Raw genomic sequence first — 7,221 nt, 5'->3', positions numbered from 1 at the left:
ACGCACCGCTATAAACCACTCGTTAAGGATGACCACCCAGAGAGCATCCACTGTGAGAATCATCCCAGAGTGTTGAGGATCATCTGGGTGCTCAACCATTTGATGAATGGTTTTGAGATGAGTTGCAATAACACTTGACGCCAGCGGAGTGTGTCATCAGCGGAAGGTGAAAGATAATGATCGAGTGTTGATGATTAGAAGTAAAAAGGTAACAATGTTTAATAATCTTTGTTGTGCATTGTTGGGTTTTCTGTTATCCAAAACCATTCCAAGTTTTGTTTCAAATAGTTGAGAAGGAAAATTGAGTATTGTTTTTATTTTTGTTTCTTGCTAATCGAATCTATATTTATTAAGGTTTTTTTTTTATACAAGGTTGTTACTATTTAAATATGAAACGTAAATAAAATGTGTGCTTTTTCCTAAATTACCTCCGTAGTGATAGTAAGCTGCTTTCCAAATTTGAAACAAACTACTGTAAGAAGAAGATTCTATGAAAAAGGAAGTAAAAAAATAATAAATAATGCGAAACTAAAATTAAAAATAAAGTTATTGCAGGGGTTTTCAAGTCACTTTCGTATGTGCACATAATTATTTACTGTCTCCAAGATGTTTTTCAACAGCTATCAAATGTTTTATTTGTTTCAACATGAAATTTCAGTTTTAACACATGATTATCAACACATAACAAAGAACTGTCAAACTCGATCCAGCTTGAGATGTATTGAACATCATTTGGAAGAACTGAAACAACACTTGTTAGATGTTGAAAATCATATCGCAAGCTATGAATTTTTGTAGCGATTGAAAATTGACTCGGGAAGCCCTGTATTAAGTACAGTGGAGCGCCGATTATCCGGGCTCTTCGGGGCTCGACCTAGCACGGATAGTCGAATAACACGGATAATGAGTCAAATGATATATTTTATCATCAATTCCTGAGAAATTTTTGGAAAATTATCTTATTTTTTGATAAAAATAACCCAGTTTTAATAAACTTCATGCTTTTTCCACAAGAATATTTGAAATTTGCCTTGAATTATATAGTCTTTTGTTATGACAATATGCTCTTTTAACCGTTATTTCAAATATCCTCCTCATAACGAAATGTCACCATTGTATTGAACTGTCATTTCTCAACAGCACGGATAAACCGACAGCCGGATAAAAGGTACCCGGATAAACGGCGCTCCACTATATTAGATGAACATTCGAAATTTTCGTAATTGATTTTACAGTTTACCCGGCGCTCTAGCACCAATCGAACACGACATCGAACATGAAAAATGTATGGGATTTGACATGTTTGTCTTGTTTGTTTGTTTGTGTCTGACAGTGCACCTCCATATGATTATATAGGTTTGTTCGTGTCGGATGTCGTGTTCGATTGCTGCTAGAGCGCCGCCTTAGTTTTAAGCATTTTTCTTTGGATTATTTAGCGCGTGGCCACGGAGCTGAAAAAATGTTGAAATTTTTTTCAACTTTGTCAAAATTGCTTGTCAACTGCAAAAAAGAGCTTTTCTCGTGGCCGCACCAAAAACATACACAAGAGCGACAAAAAGCTCCAACATCTGAATATCATCGATATTTTGTTTAAGAAGCACTAACTAGGTACATAGATCAATTAGAATCATGCATTTTAGCATTATTATCATAACAATGTGTCACAACTGCGCCAAATAGCTGTTTGTTTACGCTTTTTCACGAACGTCAAATTTTGTCACTTTTTGTCAACTTTTTTTCCTGGCTGCTCCAGGTCACAAAATTTTGACAAAAGCTCAAAAAAGTGACAAAAGCTCACATTTTGAAAAATTTGTCAGCATTTTGTCACTCCCGTGGCCTTTCGCTTATTCGCTTGAATCCATTGCGATTTGGCTGACATAATTTAGTGATCTTAATTGGAAAGTACATATTAATTTGTTCATTTAGTTTGTCAAATTGATTTGAAAAGTCAACTAGTTCTTCAATACCATTCATTTTTATACAAAAGGGTGATTTGTGCCGTTTTCTGTTAAATATTTTTTGCTTGTTTGTTTTTAATTAAACTGTTATCACTTCAATTAAATATAACATTATTTTGTAGCGATACGTCAATGTATTAGTACAATCACGCACCAATTGCCTGTAACGTTTTTATCAAAATCTATTGTAGCTAAAATACAACATTAGAAAAAATACAACATCAAAAATAAATAAATGTTAGCATAAATGAAAAGCAAATTGCGAATACATAAACAGAACATGAGTTTATAAACAAATCAAAACACAAAAAAATAATCAAAGCAATTAGAAAGCCTTAGTGAGAAGTACCATAGTGAATGAAATAAAAAGAATAAAATGTGTAAGTGGTGTGTTTTGGATTTAGAGTTTAGTGCAATCAAAGTTCCGGACTGAATTTAACTTACGAACTACAAGAATTAGAACTAATTAGAATTATAATTAGAATTAGCATTAGAATTAGAGGAAATTAAAATGTTTTTAGTAATTAATTTAATTGTGGGATTTATAATCTCAATTTAAAACAATTTCCTTAGCTACTCCTTTGCTCTAAACACTTTCATTCGCTCATACAAAAAGAATAGCTCTCTGCCGGTGTAACTGCATCAATTTAAAGGTTGGCCATATCAGGCCCTTACTTTTAAACCCACTCCTTAGCCCTCGCATCCCTTGCTCTCTTTCCTTCCGTCTTTTTTTCTTCTTCCTTTTACAAACAATCGCCTCATTTTTTGCACCCCATTGTTTCACACCGTCCATTATGCTTTTGCAAATCAACCCTCCTAGCGGCTTAGGGCTTAAATACAAAGAAAAAAAAGCCACACACACACACATGCCCAGAGGAACCACCATACACTCCTTAACTCCGGTCGTTTCTGCCAATCCTTTTACATAATGCCTGTCGTCCTCGCCTGTCGCGCTACGTGAGTGGGTATCCTTTGCCATCTTTTTCTTCCTTTTTTTTTTTTGGTTGGGCCTTATGTTTCTCCCCCAGCCCTCACTGTTCCGCGTTCGGCACTCAATTATGCTCGCGTTGGTGCGCCTTCAAGCACCGCCAGGTACTTCACATCCAGCAGCAGCAGCAGCAGCATCGAACGACGTATGATGGACGGATGACGGTTGGCTCATTCTCAGCAAGGCGAATCCGGTGAAGGCGTATTAAAATGAAAGACACACACACATACAGATCTAGTCAGCCTAACCGGAACAATCCTTTTCCCCACAATAACCACACATATAAACAGGCCGGAGCCGGAATCGTGCGTTTGCATGCGGCCCCTGCAGAAGGTTAATCGCAGCAGTCCATGAGCAGGCTAATGATGATGAAGATTATGAAGAGGATGTGAATAATGGGATGCGGTGTTCTTAAGCCCGCACACACACACACATACACACACACACTCACATACTCATACAAAAAAGGAAGGGCTCTTCAGTTGTGGCTGCTTATGGTTTTATTGGTTGATTAGGTACTTCATCATTCGCCGGCGGTGGGTTGCGCTTCCTCTGGAGGATGTTCTTTGCTGCCATCGCCCCGGGCCGGGACACTCCGCCATGCGCGCGCGTGTGTGTCGCCATCGCGAAAGTCGCCCTACTACCCCACCGTCACCGGCCTACTGATGCCAATCACGCCAATGTGATGCACACTGACTGGCTGGCTGACTGGCTGGAAAGGATGTGCAGCGCGTGCAGCGGATAAGCGTGTCTGGAGTAGGGCCCAACCGCTAAATGGGCCACACAACTCCCGTGGCTGAGGAAGCAGCCAGTTTCCGCCCTTCCCCCCCCCCCACCCCCCAGGGCAAGGCCTATTGTTGTTCGAAGCGCGCTGCACCCGTAAGGGGTTTGGCTGCAATTGTTTGTGCTCGGTGCCATTGTCAGCAGGTTGAGTGGAAGGGAAATGGAAAATTAAAAAAAAAGAAGGTTGCATGTAAGGGTTCGATGGTAATTCCGACGGCAGGATTATATTGCACTTTTTGCACACGAAAAGGCCACGCTTTTTTGGGGGCCAAACGTTGAACTGTATGTATTGGTGGGTTGGTGGGTGTGTTTTAATTGAAGAAAGGATATTTTATTAAATGCGTTATGTGGCTTTTGATTAACTTTATCATACGGTTGTGCACCATTTCAATCCCTTAAAGCAAAAAAAAAAAAGAATAATTCTTATATATTCAAGATACAATAGTGCGAGTTTCTCTATTACTGAGCAAATCTGAATCGCCTCACCTTGATAGATAGTCAGCGGAAGGTAGCGCTTCACTGAGCGATGATCGAAAGACGCTCACCACAAGGTGGATTAAAAATACCAGGTGGTGGAAAAGAGCCTTCGGGGTGTCGCCATAGTTGAGGGACTTTACGACTTTACCATTGGTTTCCGCCCACAAAGAACAGCAAATAGAACCAATTTCTTTGTTGCTACGTGCATTTTTATATGTTTGCTGATTTTATCGAAAAAATGAGATATATTAACAAAAGAGTTGATGATTTGTTTCGTCACAAAATTTAAAATCATGTGAATAATAATTCTAATCTCAACTTAATCGTCTATGTGCCTCGTATATAATGAGGAATAAATGTAAAAATAGGAACAAATCAATGATTTCTAAATTTTTATCATCAAATATGTCAAAAACACAATGAATTAAACAATAAATTTACGAAATAACATCAAATAACACACTTCAATCTATGTTTTAATGTTTAATAAGAACTCGCAAAGCCCAAAATACATTTTAAAAGTATATTTAATTGAAAAAATGTGGTAGACAAACTACATAATTGAACAAATTAAATAAATGTAAACAAGATTTGAATCCTGGGGACCTTACGTCAAGGGAGGAATTGTCAAAATGCTCTAGATTCCACCACCTGATCTGATTAATTCATCTTGGTTCACGCAACCAAAGTTTTCAAGTTCAAGTTTCAAGTTTTCCACAGAAAACTACTAGTTGCTCAACGCGCTTGTTTGAGAAAATTACATCTATTGCACAGCCTGGAAACTAGTCCATAATTTGAACGAAAGACATTAAGCGCACTCATATAGATGGCTCTTTTGCATATTCTCGAACATGTTTGTTTCTAATAAATAAGGATTAGTTTACATCGTTTTTTGTTTGCAAATGTAGCCAAAAATGCTTCAGTGACAATGGTTAAAAGTAAAACAAATCGATGTTTTCCTTTTGCTTCAAAAATGTGTACACAATGTTTACAAGTTCATATGCGATTTAAAGTTGAATCATATGATTTAGCAATAAATGTTGCTGTACCATGTTCATAGACCCCGACCTATGAAAGCATAATGTAAATCTGTGGATAGGTCACCGTCAACCGAAGAGCATACTAATTACAGGGTTTCCCGAGTGAATTTCCAATGTCTACAACATTTTGCATTGATGGCGAAATGCTTCTCAACAACTGTCAAATGTTGTAATTGCATCACAATAATGTTTCAGTTCTTCCACACGATTTTCAAAACACGTCTCGAGCTAGATTGAGTTTGACCCTTTTTTTGTGTGTTGAAAATCATGTGTAAGAACTGAAGTTGTATATTGATGCAATTACATCATTTGACAGCTATTGAAAAACATCTTGGAGGCGGTGAATACAGGGTTTTCCAAGTCAGTTTCGAATGTAAACAGTGTTATTCACCGCATGCAAAAAGTTATTCCTGACATTTCATTTCCATCATAATAATTTTTAATTTCTTCAGCATGATTTTCAACACTTCAACGGGCTGCTATCATCGTTTTTTCATCAGGATTTAATCGGCCGGATCGCATGACTCGTTGACAGTGGAAATTTTGTGTTGAAAATCATGTTGAAGAAAATAAAAATTCTAATGATGCATCAGAGTGATGAGGAATAACATTTCGCACGTGGTGAATAACAATGTTTACATTCGAAACTGACTTCCAAAACCCTGTAATGATGTGCACATTCGAAAGTGACTAGTAAACCCCTGTATGTATTGATGGTCTAATAATAAAAAAATATGTTTAAAGGCAACAATTATTACGAATTAGTGCTACTGGTATTTAATATATACAAGCCTTTTTTTAATTTGCCTTTCACAAAACAGTCAGACCCATACAGGCAAAACGCCATACAATTGATTCGCAAACAATACATTTATTGCGCACAGCAAAATGGTGGAGGAACGCCTAGACGTTCATGCATTAAATGCATGGATAGGGCAAGTTACGAATGCTTAGGGAGTATACTTTAGGGAGAGAAAAATGTCGAATTACACAAAATGAAAGCCTTCAACAAAAGACTGCAACAAAAGACTATTAAACAATAAATCCAAACATAAACGTGTACAAAAACATTTTGTGCCACGTGCGATCGTAGTAGGCACAGTAGCCGTAGCGTTGCGCAAAAATGCCACGTCGATGCGCTACGGAAAATGTCTCGATGGAATGCAATAAAAATAGGTGATTCTAAATGCCTGTGGTGCATTTTATTGATCAGTTGAATTATATATGTTTAACAGAAATATTGCATTTCCATTCAACAACTGTAACTAAAAACGTTTTAGCTGAAATTGCTTGCTAACCACTAATTGAATTGCTGTTACAACATCAAGCATCTTTAAGCTGTAAAATATTCCTTTCGCTAGATGGTCAATTTGTCGTGCGTTGACACACAGAGCGCACGGAGCGGCATGTAAGAAACGACTTCATTAGCTACCAACAACGCCGGCCTCTGTGCAAAACGGCCTTGAGCGTGGGGACATTCTTACAGGTCGTAATTATGGGCAATACAAGATAATTCGTTACAAAATTCACTCGACAGCAGAGCAATTCCGTCTTTCAACATGCATCACCTGTCACATTAAGCCGTCGATTAGGTTTAATTGTGGGAACGCATTACTGGCAAAGCCGCGTTAATGGTGTCCCTTTTTCCGCGCTAATAGTGTTGGAAAGAAAAGGGATCGGAATGATGTTTGCACTAAAATATTTAAAATTATATTCAATACACGTTTGTACTATTATTTGTATTAAATTGTTTCAATTTCATTGTATTTGTCATTTTGAAGTCAGTAAAAAATCATCTTAACCGCCCATCCAGGTTGCTGATCTATTTGTTACACCGATGTACTTTGTGTATGCTTTCCTACAGATTTTGCTGTCCAAGAATAGCCCCCGAAGGCAAAGGGAACTGTTCTAACGAAGTACATTATAGTCGGTAATAGCCACTAGTTCCAAGAACATACCCTCTCTCTCTCTCTCT

The sequence above is a fragment of the Anopheles gambiae genome, chromosome 3 (assembly GCF_943734735.2).
Source record: "Anopheles gambiae chromosome 3, idAnoGambNW_F1_1, whole genome shotgun sequence".
Taxonomy (NCBI): domain Eukaryota; kingdom Metazoa; phylum Arthropoda; class Insecta; order Diptera; family Culicidae; genus Anopheles; species Anopheles gambiae.
Note: the sequence above shows the minus strand (reverse complement) of the source record.